The sequence below is a fragment of the Oreochromis aureus genome, linkage group 3 (genome assembly GCF_013358895.1).
Source record: "Oreochromis aureus strain Israel breed Guangdong linkage group 3, ZZ_aureus, whole genome shotgun sequence".
Lineage (NCBI taxonomy): Eukaryota > Metazoa > Chordata > Actinopteri > Cichliformes > Cichlidae > Oreochromis > Oreochromis aureus.
In genome coordinates, this window is record NC_052944.1 from 85485457 (window position 1) to 85508788 (window position 23332).

Consider the following 23332-nt stretch of genomic DNA (forward strand, 5'->3'; position numbering starts at 1 on the left):
TTTTCTTAAAAACCCTACCTCTATCTGGAACTTTATACCATATCATATTTTCTCTCGTTTTGGTGGCTTTAATTGTATTTTAAATTGTAATTACAATGTTGAGAAACTCCCTGTAAAACTTTCATCCTTCCATAAGCAAGTCCTCTTAGCTTGGACCCTCATTTATAAACACAACTTCTCACCACACAAATACCTTATCTGGAACAACAGAGATATTTTATATAAAAATAAATCACTTTTCCTGGAAACTTGGGTCCAAAATGGGATCCTATTGGTGGCTCAGCTGGTTAATAAAGAGGGACAACTACTTACTTACAACGACTTTATTGCACTATATAATTTTCCAATCAGTGTTCAGGAATTCTCAATGGTGCTTGGTGCCATACCCTCAGGGACTCTAATGTTATATAAAAACACTGACAGCTCAATATCTACCTCAGTCACTCTCCCTGATCCAGCTGAGTCACCAATAGGAAAAATCTGCTTTTCACAGGAACCTGGTAACAGCAATAAGAGAATACGTAGTTTATTCCAGGACGATATTGTCTCTCTCCTGTATATAATATCTTAGTGGAACCGATATGTTCCAGATATCAAGTGGAAGACAGTCTGGATGATCCCCCATAAATATTTGATTGTAAATAAGGTGAAAGAAGTCTCATTTAAAATTCTACATAAATGTTATCCAGTCAGTCACTACATGGTAAAATTTAAAAGGAACATAAATACTAATTGTACTTTCTGTGGGGATCATCCAGAAACTGTGACACATCTTTTTTGGTTCTGTTCTTTTACACAGAGATTCTGGAAGGAATTTAGCAGTTTTGTTATTGTCCATATTTTAAGGGAGTTTTCTTTACGATGGGAAAATGTTTTATTCTGTTTCTTTAAGTTCCCCAAGAAGAATGATAAATGTTTTTTTATGATTAATTTGTTAATACTTTTAGCTAAATTTTTTATCCATAAATGTAAGTTTACTAACAAAAGACCACATTTCTGTCATTTTTTTAAGGATGTGGATGTGTACATACAATCAATATCAGACTCCACCAACAAAAAGGCTCTCAAAACAATATATGTATGTGAATTTTTGCGTGTATTCTTATAATTGTTACTTTTTTCTTTTACCCCTGGCTTTGTGTGTTCATGTTCTGTTGTTTTGTATACTTCATCTGTTCGTATGTTGTATACTCATTGTTTGTTAAATAAAGTTTATTTAAAAAAAAAAAGTACTTGGTCTCCGACTGATGACGTATCACGAGTACACGAGAACGCAAGTACGCACAAGTACGCATATTGAGAAACGCCCCCTGAATTGAGACACAGCCCTAATTTTGAAATAACATCCCACGTGGATTCGTTATGCAACTGAGTCACGTGACCGCACAGCAACGAATCACAGCAGAGCCCGCAAAGGGGGTGGAGCAAGGTGTGTGTGTGCAGTAGATGAAGCGAGCACAGGGAGAGCTGCTTTTCATAAAACGGGACTAAAATAGTAAACTTACAGGAACATATACCACTACCAACGTTTGGATCGATATCTGCATCGATCTGCACACCCTTGTCTCCTGGATCAACGTGAACCACGGTGGTCTCCTCTGCCCGATCTGTTTCCTGTGTTTGGAAAGACTTCCAGCTTCATCACGGAGTTTCTCTCGGTTTGTGGGCTCATGTAAAGGTAAGCACCGAGCTAACTTTAATGTGGGTTCAGTTTATGTTGAGTTCATCTCTGTTGCGAACAATAGATTGCTTGGTATACACTGGAGTTAGAGAGACTGTAGAGTTTGTGATTGCTTGCAACATTATAATCTGGCGGTTGCTAACTGTGGTCAAGTGTCACAGTCAAGCCAGCCTCACCGCAAATGCTGTTGCGCTATTCTTACGCATATTACGGTTTCGGGTGCCGACAGGTTCAAGAGCACCTGGCTGCAGCCACTGTGGAGCTCCACAGTAACCTGAAATTAAAGCTGAAAATGCTTATTTTTGACCAACTGTGAGCATGTGACTGTACTTTTTCATTTTGTTATGCTGTTTTGTTGAGGTCGTGTTCCTAAGGCCTGTAGTTACAGTTGGTGCTATTAGCAATAAACATTTCACACCCATCATGATGATGTCCGTTAACTTCAGGGCTCGCAAAATGTCAAAATCCCTGGTAGCCCTTCGGGCAGGGACTCTTCAGTTTGTGGTAGCCCAAAATAAATGTAAGTAACCCGAATACAAAAGAGCAATTTTTTGATTGATGTTTTGTTTCCTGTTTCCTTTCCTTTACGATATTATACATTAAAGTATAATATTGTAACGGAAACAAAACATTGTTGAAACACAAATTACAACATTGTATAAAAATTACAATCATCAACTCAAATACTTGGATCTAATTGAACAGAAATTTCTATGAACATGTAAGAACTGCAGAACATGAATCAGTCTGTGTCAGAGGAACACTGAAGTAATTGCTTAAAGCAGGGGTGTCCAAACTTTTTTCACTGAGGGCCACATACATAAAAATATAGGAGGGGCTGGGCCACTTACTAGAAATTAGGTATATAACCTTAACTTTACTGTATTAAAAATCATTTAAAAGTGGTCAAATGTGTTATATTGTTGAATATAATTAAAGACAAAACTGCCTTCATCACAGTTTTCCATAAATGGATCTTTATTGATTTATTCAGAAAAAGCTTTGGTAGCTCATTCTCAGAACAGCAGCCTCAGATTTCTTCTTAGAGGGAATATTTACAGCACAGAGAAAAAACAATAAAGGGGAAAATGGGACGGGTACATTTCAAGTTTGTTATTTAAGTTATTAGGCTTAGCAACACACCTATTAACGTTCGTTTGAAACGGTTATCAACATTAACAGACTGAACTGGACTTAATAACAGGAGTGCATATAATTTTAGTCAATTATTCTGGTGAGTATCAGCTGCGCTGGGTATGTAAATCGGGCCATCCAGCTGCGGTGCTGATCGTGGCAAAAATCCGGACAAATGTCACTTGACCAAGGAGCAAATCTGCATCAGATGAGATCAGCTGACTTGCGTGTGCGCGCGCTGTGCACACCGGTGTTTACTCTGTGTGTTAACAAGAAAACGCATATAAGAAAGCGGTGCGCAAAAGCAGGGTAGTGACAGAATTGATGCGCATTATTGATATTTGAAGCATGTGTACCTGCACATTAACACACGGGTACTGTGGAAGATATTTTTACTCACCTAAAGTGCTCGTGCTCTCGTCCACTCCCCGCAAAGAAATTAGCAGCTGTGCGGCGTCTGTGGCATCGGTGCTCTCATCACATGCGATGGAGTAAAAATCAAAAGCACAGCTTTATCACACAGTTGCAGTTTAATGTTGGCTGACGAGTCTGACGTTGTTGAAGTCCTGCACTTTTTCCGGGCGCATTATTTCGGTGACTTTGACGAGGCAGTGTTTTATGAGGTCTCCATCTGAAAAAGGCTTGCCGTGTCTTGCGATGAGTTGGGCGACCTCATAGCTGCTATTGGAGCCCTTTCCTGGACAATTTGAGCACGAAAAAAAAATACTGTTGCTGACCCCGCAGGAGAGCTAGCATTTGCTTTAATTTCTGCTCTCGCTCAGCACCAGTGTAGGATGCATAGGCCTGATGTTTGGTTTCATAATGACGTCGTAAATTATACTCTTTCATAACTGCCACAGTTTCAGCGCAGATCAAACAGATACACTTCCCCATGAATTCTTTGAAGAAATATTCACTCTCCCACCTTGTCTGAAATTTTCTGCATTCACTTTTTATCTTTCGCTTCTTTGGTTCTGCCATGTTTAGTAACTTGAGAGTAAATTTCTTCTGTGATTGTCCTTTTTGGTGGAGCAACTGCCTTGATCAACAGCAGCTCCCCCTGGTGTTAAAACTAAGAAGTGCAATACACTCAAGCAAAAGTTGGAGTGCGGGCCATATTCTATTCAATTTATAAAATTACTTGCGGGCCAATTAAAACTGGACCGCGGGCCGCAATTGGCCCGCGGGCCGGACTTTGGACATGCCTGGCTTAAAGGATCTTGCTTCTTCAACATCTTTAAGAGTTCTAAACAAATGTCTGTCCTCCAGAAAATCTTATGTACGCAAACGCGTGTTGCAACATCTTATCTTGTGCGCTTTTTTTATTTTGACAGCGAATGCGCACCTGCACACCACTTATGTGCACCCCTGGTTATTTAGCTTGTCATATTCCAGCCACAGACATTCTTTTGTCCATGAAACCATAAAGCTGCACTTTCTTTTTGCCTTATAGTCTGATTTGTCATAACTTTTCCATTTTGTGGTAAGTTTTTCTTTGGCTGTCACTTCTTCACCCTGACCTGTCTTATTTGGCTCAGCAGAACTAAAATATATATTCTGCTGCTGTCAACCTCTCACATATTTAAGCTTACTTTGGGAGATTTCACTTGTCAGGTTTGAACGGTAATGGTAATGACTATTAGGGACCGCTCCTCTACAGGAGACTAGTGCTGGGCGATATGGAAAAAATATTTATCACGATATGAATTATTTTAGATCACGATAACGATATATATCACGATATACCACCTGACCTGTGGTCATCTGGAAAGTATGCAGTCTAAACAGCGAGTGGAGAGGGTGCAGTCTTTGTTTTGAGTTACTGTAAAGCATGTCGCAAATCCGGGTGCACGTAAAGCAGCACCATGTTGCAAAACCACAAGACAGAGTTTCTTTGCAAAAAATATCACTTTTTTATACTTTATTTTCTCTTGCATAAAGTTAAGAGTATGTATAGTGAGAAGACAACACTAATATATTTGCACAGGCTATTTAACCTTTTAAGACCCACCATAGAACCAAGTCCGCCAGAGCTTATCTTTACATTTATTTATTTTGAGTGTCTTCATAGTTTTATTTTTGATATATACAAATTTTTATATACTACAGTAAAAATGAAAATAAATAAATGCAAATTTGCAAAAACACAGCATGTGCATCAAATAAACTATTTACAACGGTGTAATTTGACTTCTAAACGATACAGAAGAGCATAAAGTCAAACATGACTTTTAAAAACACCAACATAGACTTTGAAGCTTAAATAACTACATTTTCCGCGAAAATGACGTCACTTCCGGTTTCGGACAGGTAATGGCGGACATGCGCTGACTTGTATACAAATGTAGGAAGTGTTATGAACAGCTGATCGGATCATCAAAGCCTGTTTCTGGAATATTATGTTTTTGTTGCTGGAAGTGCTTTTTATGCAATTTTTGCAAAGCTATATGTGGAAGAAAACCGTGACCTAGGGCAAGCTAATGGAATAAGATGTAAGTACAACTGGTATGGTTTCAAATGCAAAATAAACATTATTGCGCTACCTTAGGTGGTTACAGTTCTACAGGGATTTAAAAATAGTTAGGGAAAACGGAGTGTGCCTGCTCCGACCGGTTGTAAAGGGTTAATGATATATTTTATGTAATAATTTGTAAAATTCGGGTTAGAAACGATAGAAAGGATAGAAGACAAATGTCACGATAGACACTTTTCTATCATCCACACGATATATATCGTCATATCGCCCAGCACTACAGGAGACACTGGATTAGATTGATTGACAATGGTCTACAGCAATCAGAACGCACAACAAGATGTGCTGTAAAAAATAAAATAAAAATCAGCAAAACAGCGAGTGTCGCGGAAGGTGCGCCGCGTTATAGCGAGGGACCACTGTACACTTTTGGCCACAAACATTTTAGGGGATGGTGAATTTTTTTGAACAAACCCAGAGTGTAAAAAAAACCCCCACTTAGAACCATTTTTATTTCTTACCAGCATCAATACTAACAAAAACGCAATTTAGTTTTCGCTGTCAAAGTTGATTTAACTGAAGTTACGTGTTTCCGGTTAGTGTGGAGGTCACGTGTTTCCGGTTAGTGTGGAGGTCACGTGTTTCCGGTTAGTGTGGAGGTCACGTGTTTCCGGTTAGTGTGGAGCTCCACAGTGGCTACAGCCAGACCCTTCTCGACAGGTTTGCAAGCACGAAAGTCTTCTCTATGGTGTCTTCGAAAAATGCATTTTCTAGTGCTTATTTACTGTGTATTTTGTTTCATGCATTTAAAACAGGCCTGTTTAAAAGCAGGGCAACTTTGAATCATAAAGTGTGTCATAGGTCATTGGATTGCTTAGCAAAACAGGAAGTGTGAAGAACAGCATGCTTTTGCAGAGTTGCAGAGAATATTGCCTAAGAGAACAACAGGAAATGATCTTTGGGTCGTAAAACTAGACATGAGGAGCTAGATTGCAGGTGTCTTTGCAGCTATACAAATAACAGTACTCTAGAATTAAAATAGAGAAGTGACAGTTGTGGAAGAGAGTGCATTTTTCACTATTTCAATTCTCAAACCACTTCGATACTCGAAATAATACACACAGACAGATATATATATATATAGGTATATGTGTGCATATATGTATGTGAAATGATAACATATTTAAAAAGCATTCTCTTCTCACTATACTGAACGTATAACCCACCAAGTAAAATTGATGTACTGTATAGTTGCCAAGAAATTACACTATAGCAATTCACATTTTCATATTTTAGCTGATATTAAAGGAAAACTGTAAGAGGTGACGCAGATGTCTTCCTGGATTATGACTCTGGGCCAACCCCACTCTTCCTCTTCCACCCCATAGCCAAAATTACTGTATGGTTCCAGAGAAAATTAATACTAAACTATACACAAATTACAGTAGTTTCTCATCGTTAAACTCCGATTAAAGGGAAACTGTAAGAGGTGACAGAGATATTTCACTAGATCCTGACTCTAGGGCATTCATTCAAAGTACAGTAATGTAATTTGGGTAACGTTTAGTATTAATTTTCTCTAAAAACTGTACAGTAATTTTGGCTGTGCGTCACAGGGTAAAGAGTGGGGATGGCCCAGAGTCAGAAACCAGTGAAATATCTGTGTCACCTCCTATAGTTTTCCTTTAAAATGGGCTCAAAGATGTGAATATTAAAAGTAGAGTACGGTTATTCGTATAAAGTTTAGGATTAATTTCCTCAGAAACTGTTCAGTAATCTTCGCTGTGGGTGAAAGGGTAAGGAGTGGGGGTCACCCAGAGTCAGAATCCAGTGAAATATCCCTCTCACCTCTTATAGTTTCCCTTTATTCTAAGCTCAAAGATGAGACCATTCAAAGTATAGTACTGTAAATTGGGTATAGTTTGGTATTTTCTCTGGAGCTGCATTCATGGTTATTTATCCCGAATATTGTCTCAGTATGTCTGATACAAAAAAGAAAGTGGAAACTTTCAGGACAGAGTTTTGGAATGATTGTAAAACTGTAATCGTGCTTATGTACATCTGGATAATGACACAAACTAGTGTGTGGAGCTTCAAGATGAATAAATAAATTACTTTTTTCATGACATCAATAACTAAACTCTAAATATTAGTTATATTTAATATTATATTAATGTTTGTGTATAACAGATTGGCAGCTTAACACAGGAATGTACATGGAAACAAATAGGGAGGGAGTTGTGATGTGAATGTGCTTGTGACTTTATAACAGTGCCTATGACACTAGGGAGGAGTTTTCATTTTTTTTATTGAAAAATAGCAGCTTTTCCACAGTGCTGGGATTAAGACGGTTCCTCTTTTTTGAGAGGATTTCCCCTGCTTTTGAAAATACCTTTTCACAGGGCACAGGCGAAGCAGCGGTTGCAAGGCAAGGCAAGGCAAGGCAAATTTATTTATATAGCACAATTCAACAACAAGGTGATTCAAAGTGCTTTACAGAGACATTAAAAACAAAAACAAATAAAAAGCATGATTTAAATTTGATTAAAACAAGCAAGCAAACAAACAAACAAACAAAACAGTATATAAAATCAAATATCAAAACAGTAAATAAAATCAGAACAGTAGATAAAATCAGTAGTTAAAAAGTAGGTTTTGAAATTTAAACTTAAGTGTGGATTTGGTGCTTTATTCAAATGCAGCTGAGAATAGGTGAGTCTTCAACCTGGAAAAACCGAATGAAAGTAACTAAATACAATAAAATGGTAAAACATGGCCTGGGGCGCACTGACAGAGGAGAGGCTGCCAGACACTGGCGCCACCAGGCCCTCCCTCTGACCACCACCAGTAGGCAACGGGTGAAGTGTCTTGCCCAAGGACACAATGACCAAGACTGTCCAAGCCGGGGCTCGAACCAGCAACCTTCAGATTACAAGACGAACTGCCAACTCTTGAGCCACGATCGCCTCATAATAAATCAAAATGTGCTCATATACCTCGAGTCACAGGCTGAAAAGCTTCTGATGAAGAAGCTGCTAAAGATGAGGCTCCGAGCACTACAGAATGCAATGCAGTGTTAGAATCGATGAAATGGCAGGTGACAGCAAGGTAAGCCTCTGTGTTAATGGAGGTCCACATATCAGATGTCAAACTAACTGCAGAAGTCTTTGCCACAGTCAGTTTTTCTGTTTGTTTGGACTCTTTGTATCTTTGGACCACCATAGCTTTCAAATCCTAAACAAAAGAAAGTGCAGCTCTTAATATGGAAATATGGGCAAAATGGAAACATGCTTCATAGTTTAAGATACACACCTGCCTTGTGGGGAAAACATAGTTAGTGTTCAAAGCTTTAACACACTTTCTAAACCCACTGTCCTCCACAACAGTGAAGGGCTGGGAATCCTCTATCACCATGTTGACCAAGGCCTCATCCACATCATTCTTCTCCCCTGATAAAACAAGCAGAGCATTAAGAAATTACATATATCAGTAAATACAGCCCAAATAGGAATGAATGACATGGGCAATATAAATGTATCACATGACCAGCATTGGGACTAACTCGTTATTAGGTAACATGTTACAGTAACTACGTTATTATTGTGGTAACGAGCACGGTAACTAGTTATTATGACAAAATCAGGAACGCGTTACTCGTTACTGGGATTTAGATAGGCTCGTTATTCTTTACTTCGTGTGGTGGCTATCGCGGAGCTTCCACAGATTCAGTAACATTAGCAAGTGGTGGAGGCCAGCAGGTGGATGAGAGAAAGGGGAGGCAGGAGGAGAGACCCGAGGATTCTGAGTGTCAGGTGAACTGAACTTCAGGTAAGAAGTTATGACCTGCAGTCTATCTGGGTCAGATATAAACCAAGTTTAGGTGGAGTTTATTTTTGTTATGCTGACTTTTTCGTACTGTGTACTAGCTAGCATGATGGAGTTTCTATACACGTGGGTGGGTGCTATGATTTTACTGATAAGGTTAATTATTAGAGTTGCCAACCATCCCCCAAAAAGGGAATCGTCTCGTATTCAGAGAAAACATTACCCGTTTCGTATTGAGCTGAAAAGGGACGCAATTTGTCCCGGACTTCAGCTACAATGAAGAAGAGAAAGCTGGAGTTTTTCTATGTCTTTACTGCACAACTGCCTCTTCTTCTCTCTTTCTCTCCCCCTCCTTCTCCTGTTTCTACTTCAATCATGAAACTGATCAATGATCAGCTGTTCGGCTTTTCTCTCTTGTTTGTTTATCGCCCACTTTGCCCCAGAAGAGGAAACCGGCGGATGTCGCGCTAAACAACAGAAGCACGTTTAAGCTTGATCAGCTGTTGTTAGAATTTATTTAATATTAAATTCTAGTATCAGCTGATGTTTGCTGGAGCCACAGCTGTGAAAGCTGCTGGTCATGATATCGGTTTGGTTATCTGGTGAGCGGGAAACATGAAGATGAAACCAGGAGATGTCCTTACTGAATCATCAGAGCTGAACAGGTGATGGAGAAACAGGTTTACCTTTTAGGTGACATGAATGAGTTGAAGGGAAGTTATGAACTGTTTCTGAGAGACAAATAGCACCAAGATCCTTTTTTTTTTAATGTAGCTGACAGCTAGTAACTGTGCAGGTGTAACGGAGGGAAGGTGATTTAGCACAGCTGTTATTAAAAGAGGGAAACCCTCCTCAAAAAACGGACAGAGCAGTGGAGCAGTCAAGGGAAAGCACACTAATAAAAACTGTAAAACTAAAATTTGGCCTCCAGTGGCTGAAGCCGTCCGACACCTCGCTCTGCGTCCTTGCTTATCGGCGCTGTATCCTCCTGGCTCGCTTCACGCCAAGCTCTCCCCCCTGTCTGTGTTACTCAGCACTCTGTAAATTACCACTCACTCCTCTTCTCTCAGGTGTGTCCAATCAGTAAAATGGGAAAAGGGCGGAGTCCCTCCAGGACAGATTGACGGTGTAACCAAAAACATGCAATATAAATAAAACACTGCACAAAATATAACCACAACATGCAATATAAAAAGTAAATAAACACACTTCACATTAAAACACAACAAAGCAAAACAACATCCGTCCTCCCCTGGATGACACAGGGGCAGATCTAGCAAAGTTTTGCCAGGCGGCCAGGTAGGGCATTAACAGGGAGAGGGGGGCACAAAGAAATACTTTTCTTTCTTATTCTCATTTAAAGTATCTATTTATGCATATATACCATCAGAACAGTGTACATCACTGTCACAACAGTGTTTCTTTTCATTCAGAGGCTTTATGACCGACCCGCCTATAATGGTGGGCCGGTCTCTAGTCAAAATGCCCGGGCCAATTTTTTGTCCCAGTCCAGCCCTGTATGCACCTTCTCTGGAGTCTGTTGTTACCTACATCTTCCTATTCGGAAGGCAGAATTTCTGGTTTTATACAGTCGAAAGCACCACAACTGCAGTTTTGGTGTTGGATGTAAAAACATGACGCTGTGACATAGGCTAGAATCATGGCGATGGTCAACGACGGTCCAGGTGTGGAATTTCTTTCGTGGAAATATGCACATAATTTTTTCCTTTCTATTGGTATGTGACACAGTGGACTTGTGGCAAGTAAGCAAGCTAGAAGACTGGCAATCTTGCTGGGTATCCAGTTACAGAAGCAACACATTAAGAAGAGAATTCTGAGTAAAAGCAAAGTTACTTTCCCTAGTAACTAGTTACTCCTGAAAGTAATGAGTAACTTGAAGTAACTGAGTTACGTTTCATAGAAGTAACTAGTAATGTAACTAAGTTAGTAATTATAGTAACTTACCCAACACTGCACATGACTATATCCTTACAACCTAAAAAATCTTACCTGAGCTTGGTCCACCATGGTTAGTGTCCTTGTTTTCATGCAGGGCTCTGAACACACCCCACCACTTACCCCCTTCGCCCGACTGAGCCCGGGGAACCATCCGGCTGAACCTACTCCTACTCCGGCAGCAAGATAAAAAAAAAAAAAAAATCAGTTTTATTGATTACAGAATACACTATATCAGATTCATATCGGTATCGGCAGATATCCAAATTTATGATATCGGTATTGGTATCGCATAGGGTTGCCACAAACGATTATTTTGATAGTCGACTAGTCACCGATTACATTTTAATGACATTTGCAGATTGTTTTGATGGAGTTTAATAAACTCAGCCGCCTGCTCCTTGCTATCTAAAATATAACAGGACACTGGAGTATATTCTCGAGCATCTCACACTTCTGATAATCAGTTGTCTGCTTGATGTTAAGCTGTGTAAAAACTATAACTTTAGTCTCACCCAAACCGCTTTACTCAGGAACAAATAAAATATTGAAAAAAGCCAAAAATAACATTTTTAAGTTATCTAAGTGACTTATATATCATGTTTAACCTGAGTAGCGAAAGATGGCGATGGGTTTGAAAACGATTTGCCAGGAGTATGCTGTTCTCACCGGCTCTAGTGAGCCTTGAACCCCGGCTAGCTATCGAGCTGGTGGGTAACAGACGTCTCCGAAAATGTCGGAGCGCTTTTGAAAATAAGTGGTGTCTTAAAGGGTTAACAATGCAATCGGTCTTGAACAAATATTTGATTAATGTTGTCAGATCACATCCTGTAAGCAGAGTCTGCCTGTGTCTGTTTTATGGAAATGAACATGTTTGTGAAGGTTCTCAGTCATCCAGGTCATCGTAGTCTATGGAGCTTGGATAGAAAAGTGTCTGGACTTGCTTGACTTGCTTGAAGACATTTCAGCCCTCATCCGAGAAGCTTCTTCAGTTTTAGGGTGAAATGGTGGCTACGTCCACACTAGCCCGGATAGATTTGAAAACAGCGTTTTTGTCTGAAAACGCTCCACATCCACACTAATGTTTTCAATATCTTTCAAACAGTTGCGTGTCCACACTGAAACGGCTGTAAACGCTTGCGTTCCTCTATTGTGCATGCGTGAAATCTAAGACAATTCAACCAGCGTCTTTTTTCTGTCTGCCGTTTATTTACTTTCTGGCTCTTTGAAATAGGGCTGCCACAAACGATTATTTTGATAGTCGACTAGTCACCGATTATTTTTGCGATTAGTCGACTAATCAGATCATGCATCCATTGGACGTAAAACGTACAGCTTATTGCACCAGCATGCATCTGCTCTTATATAACTATCATTAGCTTACAGCTTTAAGTGTTTAAGGTATGTGCTAACTAAAAATAAAGACAAGATGGTAGTTTATTAAATTTTAATGAAATTTGCAGATTGTTTCGGTGAAGTTTAATAAACTCCTTGCTGTCTAAAATATAACGGGACACCGGAGTATATTCTCGAGCATCTCACACTTGTGATAATCAGTTGTCTGCTTGACGTTTATTCAGCTGTGTAAAACTATAACTTTAATCTCAGCCAAACCGATTTACTCAGGAACAAATAAAATACAAAAAAAAAAAAAAAAGCCAAACAATAACATTTTTAAGTTATCTAAGTGACTCATATATGTTTAACCTGAGTAGCGAAAGACGCGGTGGGTTTGAAAACGATTTGCCAGGAGTCCGGTGTTCTCACCGCTCTAGTGAGCCTTGCCCCCGGCTAGCTATCGAGCTAGCGGGTAACTATGGGCTCAAAATGTGGTCATAAATATTTTGTACTTGTAAATCAGTTTTGTATGTGTAAAAAGAATTTGTGCGTGCGTAAAAAGATTTGTATGTGTAAAAAAAGATTTGTGTGTGTGTAAAAAGATTTGTATTTGTAAAAAGAATTTGTGCGTGCGTAAAAAGATTTGTATGTGTAAAAGAATTTGTGCATGCGTAAAAAGATTTGTATGTGTAAAAAAGATTTGTGTGTGGACTTAGCCAAAAACCCCTGCAAGTTACAAGTACAATTTTGACCCTATTTTTCTTCCTGTCATCTGATTGGTCAATGTCATGTCAATCACAAATGTAACAATCCAATCAGAGGACAGATGGGTTTGGCTGTCGGAGGGCACTTTTTGAACTGCAGGTCCTTGAAGGAATAAATGCCCTTTTACATGCCAACCCAGCGTTTTCCTTCCTCACCACAAAGGAAAACAGTCTGTGGTCGTCCGAGTTTGGTGATTTTTGTGTCACAGGTCTACGTGCTTTATACAGGGACTTCCACAGGCTTTTCAACAGCGCTGCGGACCGCGGGGGCAGTGTTTTGGAAATGACAGTCTTCATTACAAAGCTTTCTTCGTTATGAATTAGCATACATGTTTTTATTGAACATTTGAAGAACTAGCAAAAAAACAGAAACTGTTGTAGAGGACATAAAGTCAGAGATAGAAACGACAAGGAGCAGGTGCATCTAGTACAGGTAGAGCTGCTGCAAAACCCACAGAGCTCAGCAGCCAGCGCAACAAATTCTGGATCCTTTGCTTTTAGTTAGCAGTTAGCATTAGCAGCACATCCTGCGTCTGATGTGAAAGGACCTTTATGCTGCGCACTGTGACTCACAGCAATGGTCCCGGGTCAGCCCTGACTTTGTGTTAAACTAATCCTAAAGTAATAATGGTATTTCTAACCACTGACATACCACAACTTTATCCTTTCAACAGCTGCTGAAAGTAAGGGGACCTAGCTGCTATCGGATATTTATATAGAGATCCTCCAGCTTCAAACTGTATTACCCTTCAAGGACCTGCAGTTCAAAAAGTGCCCCTCCGACAGCCAACCCCATCTGTTCTCTGATTGGATTGTTACATTTGTGATTGACATGACATTGACCAATCAGATGACAGGAAGAAAAATAGGGTCAAAATTGTACTTGTAACTTGCAGGGGGTTTTTAGCTAAGTCCACACACAAATCTTTTTACACATACAAATCTTTTTACGCACGCACAAATTCTTTTTACACATACAAATCTTTTTACGCACGCACAAATTCTTTTACAAATACAAATCTTTTTACACACACAAATCTTTTTACACATACAAATCTTTTTACACGCACGCACAAATTCTTTTACAAATACAAATCTTTTTACGCACGCACAAATTCTTTTTACACATACAAATCCTGATTTACAAGTACAAAACTGATTTACAAGTACAAAATATTTATGACCACATTTTGAGCCCATAGGTAACAGACGTCCTCGAAAATGTCGGAGCGCTTTTGAAAATATGTGGTGTCTTGATAAACTGAGCAGATATTTGAGGTTTACACAGCTACATTCTCGCCTGAAAATATGTTACACGTTTATTTTGTGACCCAGAAAGAATAATGAGAGTAATATTAAAACTAACTAGCTGCCGCCATTGTTGGAAACTGAGCAGGGCTGCGCTATGAATTCAGGGACAGAGCTACTTCTTCTTCTTCGGGGTTTAACAGCAGCTGGCATCCTTGTACATGCAGTGCTGCCATCTTCTGTTTCAGTCCGTTATTACACTCTTAAATCCTACTACTTATTCCCGCGTCATTTGTGATCTTCAAACGACGCGTCGACTATTAAATTAGTCGTCGACGATTTTGATAGTCGACGTAATCGTGACTAATCGACTAATCGTGGCAGCCCTACTTTGAAACGTTGCAGCAAAAATCTCAAGGAAAAGCACCAAGTTTTTTTTAATGGGCTGACAATGAGGTGGAGTTGTTGCTGCGAGTAAAACAAAAGTACAAATTTGCAAAAGCGAGTGAGAATTAAAGAAGTTGAACAAAAACTACAAAACTACAAACATATTAATATTTAATAGAGCTGGCAAAATTGAGAACAGACAAAACAACTGCTGTACAATGCGTTGTACAGCAACGCAACAAATTAAAAATCCTTGATGGAAAGGGATTGTCTGAAGTGACACAACGATTAGCCTAATAGGGCTTTTGGTGCGTGATGTCACGAGAGGGGGCGTGTCCAGGATTTTTGGTTGAGGCGTCTTGTTTCTGGGCCAAACAAAGCGCTAGCGAAAGAGGACCAAAATGTTGGAAGTGATAGCAGAGCTGTACATATGAATTTGTTTTCAACATCCCTCAGTCAGGACATGCTATATTGTATTTAGATGGAAGCTAGCGAGCTAACTTCCTGCTAATTTCCAACTCCATTAAATGTCATGAATTCCGTTTCGTTTTCATGGATGCCTGGATGATAAACTCAATTGTTACACATGCTAGAGCAGAACGCTGATCATTTTATTACGGATGAAAGACTTTAGTTAGTTTTTCAACTATCAGTGATGCCACAGTGATCGTGTGATTCATGGACCTGCAGCGGAGTTTGAGCCCAGACACGGCTAGTGACCTCAGACTTAAAGACCGGATAAAGAGTGATATGAACATATCTATAACTTACTGGAATGAAAATGTCTGGAGCACACCAACAGATATTTGGAGATGGAAGAGAACTGGATATCAGCTCGTCTCACAGCTGCTATCCAGACTAGACGCCTTCTTTTGGTAACATCCGATACATGAGCTGCCTTATGTTGCATCCAAGTGGGGAAAGAATGAAAAGATAAACCATTTTCAACCTTATTCCCTTGCCGGCCGTGCGATCTAACATTACAACCGACCGCACAGCAAGTATGAACCATAGCGGGTGTTATCCTTGTGGTTTTGGTCCTCTTTCGCTTGCGCTTTGTTTGGCCCAGAAACATGGCACCTCAACCGAAAATCCTAGCCACGGCCCCTCTCGTGACATCAGTAATTATGTTAGTAATCACATGACGAACTGCATAAACAAGTGCTAATGCTAACAGCCAATAACCGCCTAAAACCATAAATTAGCCTGCGTAATACTGCATATACGTAACTGCTATTAATTAACATAAAGTGCCAAACGATAGTGTATACTCACAGGGAATGCCTTTTTATGAACCGTTCACAAAATAGAACACATGTTAATCAGTCAATTGTCTGAGTCTGTCTGACACTTCTTCTGTCCACGCACAGATTATGGTTGTGTCCCAATTTAGAGACTGCACGCTTGAAGTACGCGTTTTGAGTGCGATTACGTCACTGCCATGCGATGATGGCTGTCCCAATCCGAAGTGTACTCCAAATGCGCCGTCGATTTCCCCAAATATCAACCGTGGTCCGGTGCACGCTTCGTGGTCCCATATATCCCACAATTATGGGCTCAAATTGTGGTCATAAATATTTTGTACTTGTTAATCAGTTTTGTACTTCTATATCAGGATTTATTTGTGTAAAGAATTTGTGTGTGCGTAAAAAAGATTTGTGTGTGGAAACGTGTGAAACTCTGCAAATTACAAGTACGAATTTTGACCCTACTTTTCATCTGATTGGCCAATGTCATGTCAATCACAAATTTAACTATCCAATCAGAAAATAGATGGGTTTGGCTAATGGAGGGGTGCTTTATGGAGTGTATATCTGCACCTAATCACTGTCTGCGTTCATTATTTATACAAGCTTGCGTATGTGTGTGTGTGTGGTGCTGTACAAAGGTCACAGAGTTATTCTCAGAGCTGAGGTTCCCCTTTTCTAAATCTGTATGTTCTAGAACAAAAAAGAGGAAGCTGCCAGTTGTTTATCACAGACAAGAGACATGTCAAAAGTCACATAAACATGTGCTTCACTGATACATTTCATGTAACTGATCAAAACATAATTTTCTTCTGACAATATATATATTTTATCAGGAATAATATACATATATATACTTTTTGTGTCCCAGCTGAGTAACAGGAGGAGAAGAGTCTGGAGCAGGAGATGAACAATTTCAGCCATTTGGACTCAGCTCAGCCACTACAGAGGAAACAATGACTTCAACACAAAAGGTAAGACAAATATCACAGTTACACTGTTATTGAAACTGTGCACAGCTAGTTGGTTTTTAAAAACCTATTAACAGCAGCTTTTTCTTTTCCATCCTGGGCTCCTCCATACATACACAATTTACATTCACAAACAAAAAACTCAGAGGTTATAAGAAAATACAAAGATCATTTTTATCAGCACACATTGAAACAACAATATCATCAGTTGAACTCACAATTTTTTATGAGTAAAAGTAGGGCTGGGCGATATGACCCAAAATTCATATCTCTATATTTTTTTAGCTGGATGGCGATATACGATATATATCTCGATTTTTTTTATGAGTATTTATTAAATAATCATGCTCCATAAATAAAAGAAAACAATGTTGTTTTTGTGCATAACAAAGTGTTCACAATTGTGCAGTCAAAATGTAAACTAACAGACGCTGAGTATAATAACAAAGAGACAGATTTCACAGCTGCTCTATTCCCAAGTTCTACTGCTTGACTGACAGCCTGGAGTTTGAAATCCTCTTTGTAACCACGTCTCTTAACAGGTGCCATTTATGGCCCTTATACACACACAGTACGGTAATATTACGTAGGGCTGCTCGATTATGGCAAAAATGATAATCACGATTATTTTCACTGAAATTGAGATCTCGATTATTTGACGATATTTATTTAACAATAACAATGTATTGAATAATGACTTTAAAGATTGTCAAAAAATAATATAAAATAGTGTGCAAATACTGATAACAGTGCAAATGTTTGCAATATAAAAAATAAATGAAAAATGTAAACATCTATGTTTAGTGAACTTTGCAGTGTTGCTCTGTGGTGCAGCTACGACACTCTAGCAAAGTTTACACACTATGTCTACTTGATCCACGTCTGACTCCGCGAACCAATAATGTTTCCACACCACTGAAGTTTTTTTTTTTACCTCTCTTTTCAACCAACAGCAGTCACTCTCCTCTCCAAATAACTTCTGCTTAGCTTTCCGAGCTTCCCTCGGTCCCCAACCCCCGGGCCTCGAACCGGTACCGGTTCGTGAGTCGTTTGGTACCGGGCCGCGAGAGTTGAGGCTCAGGTGTGAAATGTATAGTTTTCAGGGTTTTTATCGGTTTTCAGCGTTATTTTGTTATCGTTTTTATCGTTTACTCGGTTTCCTTGGTCTTTTCACGTGTGTTATGAATAAATTTTCTTTTTTTCGGTACCTGTACTAGTTTTATTTTGTTGTATTTATCCGCAACACCTTAAAGGCCAGTCTATGAAAATACTGTCGGGCATAAACCGGTCAGTGGCACAAAAAAGGTTGGAGACCGCTGCTCTTAATTGTTGTGACACGTGTTCGAAATGCAGAGAGGTGCGCTCGATTTCCCACACGAGCAGCGCGAGAGTAAAGCACGAGGAGGGGCTAATAATCAGCTCAGTCATTTTAATGATCGTTGAAAGCCCAGATCGTGTCGTGATTAAAATTTGATTAATTGAGCAGCCCTAATATTACGTTGAAGCACAGTACGTATCACTCCGCGAGGCACCAGACTACGGTAGCCGTAATGCTCCGACAATCCATCAAGTGGTGCAGCCCCGTAGCTTAGCAAAGTCGTACTAAAACATTTTTTGACAGATTGCTGAGCGCCGTGTACCAAGCAAAATCGGTTCGCGGTCAGTAAGCACAACCAGAATTCATACATAAGGAGCACTGTCGATTTTTGAGAAAATGAAAGGATTTTAGGCCGTGTAGCCCCTGTGGGCTGCATGTCGTTAGCGTTGTTAGCTAGTTAGCGCGGTTAGCTCGCCGACATGTTGACGTCGTCCCAGTGCCACGCGCGGGCGATCCGCAGCAACTTCGCTAACGGAGATTTGCCACGTTCATCTTGTCATTGCCTGCAGGTGAAGCTAAGGGGGAGGAGGAGTTGTGTTAAATGAAGGAGAGGCGAGGCAGAGTAACTTTGCGCAGAGACAAAAGTGGACGAAAGAGAGGCAAACCTGCGGCTCCACAAGTATAATTATAACGTAACATATACTATATCGATATAAACGATATTGTCACGTCTTATGTCTCCTATGAAAATATATCGATGTTTTTAAAAAAAACTCGATATATTGCCCAGCCCTAAGTAAAAGATTTTCTCAGCTGATCAATATTTCTTCAATATGTATTTTTCATTACAACTCTCATTGTACCACATCATTGAAATGTGATCATTTCACTAGAAGGTGGCGGTAACACACCTACAATATGTTTGTGGACATGTTTGATTCCACTGATGGAGGGAGTTTCTGTTTGTTCCACGACTGCATTTCACTCACTGCCTCTGTTTGTATCTCTGTCACTGCAGGACCAACATGGAGCAAGAAGTCAGCGCTCTCAGGAGGCCGACAAACCTCACAGAAGAAAGGGAGAGAAAATCTTCAGCTGTGATGAGTGTGGAAAGTCTTTTACCCAGGCTGGAGGCTTAAAAAGACACCAACTCATCCACATTGGAGTTAAACCTTACAGCTGTGAGTTGTGTGGAAAGTCTTTTACCCGGGCTGGATACTTAAAAACACACCAACTCATCCACAGTGGATTTAAACCTTACAGCTGTGACTTGTGTGGAAAGTCTTTTACCCGGGCTGGAAGCTTAAAAAGACACCAACTCATCCACAGTGGATTTAAACCTTACAGCTGTGAGTTGTGTGGAAAGTCTTTTTCCCAGGCTGGACACTTAAAAACACACCAACTCATCCACAGTGGATTTAAACGTTACAGCTGTGACTTGTGTGGAAAGTCTTTTACCCGGGCTGGAAGCTTAAAAAGACACCAACTCATCCACAGTGGATTTAAACCTTACAGCTGTGAGTTGTGTGGAAAGTCTTTTTCCCAGGCTGGACACTTAAAAACACACCAACTCATCCACAGTGGATTTAAACATTACAGCTGTGACTTGTGTGGAAAGTCTTTTACCGAGGCTGGACACTTAAAAACACACCAACTCATCCACAGTGGATTTAAACCTTACATCTGTGACTTGTGTGGAAAGTCTTTTTACCAGGCTGGAAACTTAAGAAGACACCAAATCATCCACAGTGGATTTAAACCTTACAGCTGTGACTTGTGTGGAAAGTCTTTTACCCGGGCTGGAGACTTTAAAACACACCAACTCATCCACAGTGGATTTAAACCTTACAGCTGTGAGTTGTGTGGAAAGTCTTTTTACCAGGCTGGAAACTTAAAAAGACACCAAATCATCCACAGTGGATTTAAACCTTACAGCTGTGAGTTGTGTGGTAAATCCTTTGCTCAAAGTAGCAACTTACAGAAGCATCTAGTTACCCACTCAGGAATTAAGGTGTACAGCTGTGCAAAAACATTCACTTCATTATCTGCTCTGTGCAAACATCAGCCTGATCATGCAGGACTGAAATCACTGGATCACAATGAATCTGAAGAGAGAAAAGATCCTCTTCTGGTTTCAGGGTCAGACTTAAAACCTTGAGATCAGGCTCCACAGAGTTCAGATGGAATCTCCTGTAAAGAGTGTCAGCTGATGTCACACTTGGATCTGATGAGGTAGCTCTGATTTCTGGACCTGCAGTGAATAACCCTGAATGTTACATTCAGGAACCTGCATGTATAGATATGCATATCAAGTTTATTTTTTTTCCTTTGAGGGATTTTAATTCTCTAAAATGTTCTCCCTGTTACATTTTATTCTTTGTTCCCTTAGGACACAGTAGTGTTTAGTAGTTGTACTTGTTACTGTATTATTAAAGTTATAGAAATATCTTTTTTACCAAACTGATATTGTATCAAAATTACAGATATGGATATATATCAATGTTGGGTCTGTGTTTCCACATGCCCCGCTAGTTTAGAGACTTATTCCTCATGAAGAATGCAAAACATAAGAGATCATCTTCATCCGTTTCTAACGAGGGAAGCTTTGGTCAAGAACCAGCTCTTGAAGCCTAAATCCTTCAAAGAGCAGCTGTCCTCATAGCCTTTTTATGGACATGACAGTTACAGTTTACACAATACAACACAACACAAGCACCTCCCACCGTAAAACCCCCCAATGGTTCTAAGACAAGGCACTATTAGTGTGTATGTGTAAGCACCCATATGCATGTGCAAGAACGTGTGTGTGTGTGTCTGAGTGAGTGCGTCTGAGTGAGTGTGTGAGAATGTGTGTCTCTCTTTGTGTGTAACTTCCAACTGTTTCTAACAACATCCTTAGTCATAAAATGGAAATCTCCCCCAAACCCAATATATGGTTCAATTCCTGTATTGGTTCACCATGCACAACACAGTGAAGCCATACAAAGGGCAGGAAGCTTACCAAACAACAAACAGAATCAACAAACAGATGTGTCTACAATAAAACCTCCCCCAGCACAGAGTAGCTGGAGAGGTGGTCAGAGACAAAGGAATGTCTTGATCCTATAGATTGAACTAAGACTCAAATTTAAGAACCACAATGACAACATTCAACAATTAGACTTAACAGTCAATTTCTTTCATTTGAACTTTCTTAGTTTTTCCAAAATTAACTTCTTTTTTTTAAAGTATTCATTTTAAAGAAGTGTTAAAAGTTAAAAACAGCAGCACACATCAAGACCATTTTAAAGATCACAGGTGACTACTTTTAGTTGTTTCAAATTCTATTAAACCTCTATTTTTGGCTCCTCCTTTTACTTTAGTGTATTTACTGTATTCTTGACGTCCACATGTTGTTTTTTAATGAATTTATTTTGATCCACATGTTCTGCAGCTGTTTTCTTGTTAATTTGAAGTTTGCATTATGAAAATCCTGATAATGTTAAAGCGTTAGTTATATTTCATGAACTCTGTGTAAAGTTTGTCTTATTAAACAGTTTGGTGTGAAAAATAAAGAAATGGTCTCACAACAAGTAGTTTGACCCATGATTTCAGATTCAAAGTAATTTAACAGTTTTCAGTGGTACATGTGGAGGTTTATCAGAGGAGGAGACTTAGCTGTTCTCCACTCACACTGAACAGGTTTCCTGCAGCTCGTTAAAAACTCTGAAATGATCTTCAAGGACAAAAATATTTGATTTTTCTCAAAAACGTGCTGTGGTGGTGGTGATGTTCCTGCATTGCAGCAGTGATTTGAAGATGTGTTCTCCCCCCTGCTTGTCTGCACGACTCTCACGGAGCACCACTTTGAAACGCAGCCTGTCTGGCTGTTGAGAGGGGCCGGTTGTCTTTAAAGTGCTTCCAGGTAATTAAGAAGTGAGCGCAGGGTTTTATACGGTTCTGTGGTGATTGTCACAAAGTGAACAAGGTCTCATGGTTTGATGCTTATCCCGTGCCCCATGTTGACCCGGACTGTATAAGCACTGCTTGTTTTTTCTATTATGCTACATTTAACCAACGCCCACTGGCAGATTCCCTTGTGTGCAGAGTCCACAGACAAAAACGTCCTTCTCTACTCTGTATGGTTCGTATCAATTCCTCACACTTCTGTTTGCCTTGGTTGAAGCCCGACCATTTTCCAGCACCTCGTGGAGCGCTAGCTGCGTCCTCACACTGCATATGCTGTTCCTTACCTGGATGGTGTTGTCATTCATAGTGATACCTCGGTGGATCATGTGCAGTGGTTGGTCACAGTCCCGGAGTCCATGAGGCAGGCAGGGCTGATGGCAAACCCAAAGAAGTGTGTGGTTGGATGGAGGGAGGTACAGAGTCTGGGTACTAGTGATGTGTCGGTCACGAACGAAATGGCTCTTAGAGCCTGATCTTTGACGTGAACGACGCGCGCCGGCTCCTTATCACGAGCCGTGGGTTTTTTTTGCTTTTTGTTTTTTTTTCTTTCTCTCACCCTCTCTCTCTCGCACATTTTTTCCGCTTCACTCCGCATGCAAGCCTTGTGCTTTGCACTGGGGGGAGGGGCGGTAGTTACACTCACAGTAGCACAGGAACAGAGTGGGAGGGAGAGACAGAGAAAAGAGCCAGGAACAACAACGTCACATTAGAAAGGTATAGTTATCATCCACAACTATTTTTAGTTGCAGATGATAAAGGATTCAGAAAGTTTATTCATGCAGGCCCATATGACAGAGAATGTGCATCTTCTTTTTGTTTTCATATTTAAATTTATATTTAATTGTGTTGTGGTTTGCAGTGTTTTGTGTTGTTTCACTTTCAATTTGTTTAAAAGGAAAAAGCTGAAAATTTAAATAGTTAAAAATTGAAATGTGAAAAGTTGTTTTTGTATTTATTTATTTATTACATTTTATGTGGAGTGAATAAATAAAAGTATATTTACAGTGGCCCCTAGAGACAAAGCACATACAAATTTCAAAAC

General features: G+C 39.8%; 1 long non-coding RNA gene across 1 annotated transcript; it reads left to right on the forward strand.

The window, feature by feature from the left end:
• The first annotated feature begins 1420 nt into the window (after positions 1-1420).
• LOC120437742 lies at positions 1421-19421 on the forward strand. Its single transcript, XR_005611379.1, has 3 exons — positions 1421-1678; positions 16925-17027; positions 19361-19421. It is a non-coding gene; the product is annotated as an uncharacterized LOC120437742 (long non-coding RNA).
• The last annotated feature ends 3911 nt before the right edge of the window (positions 19422-23332 follow it).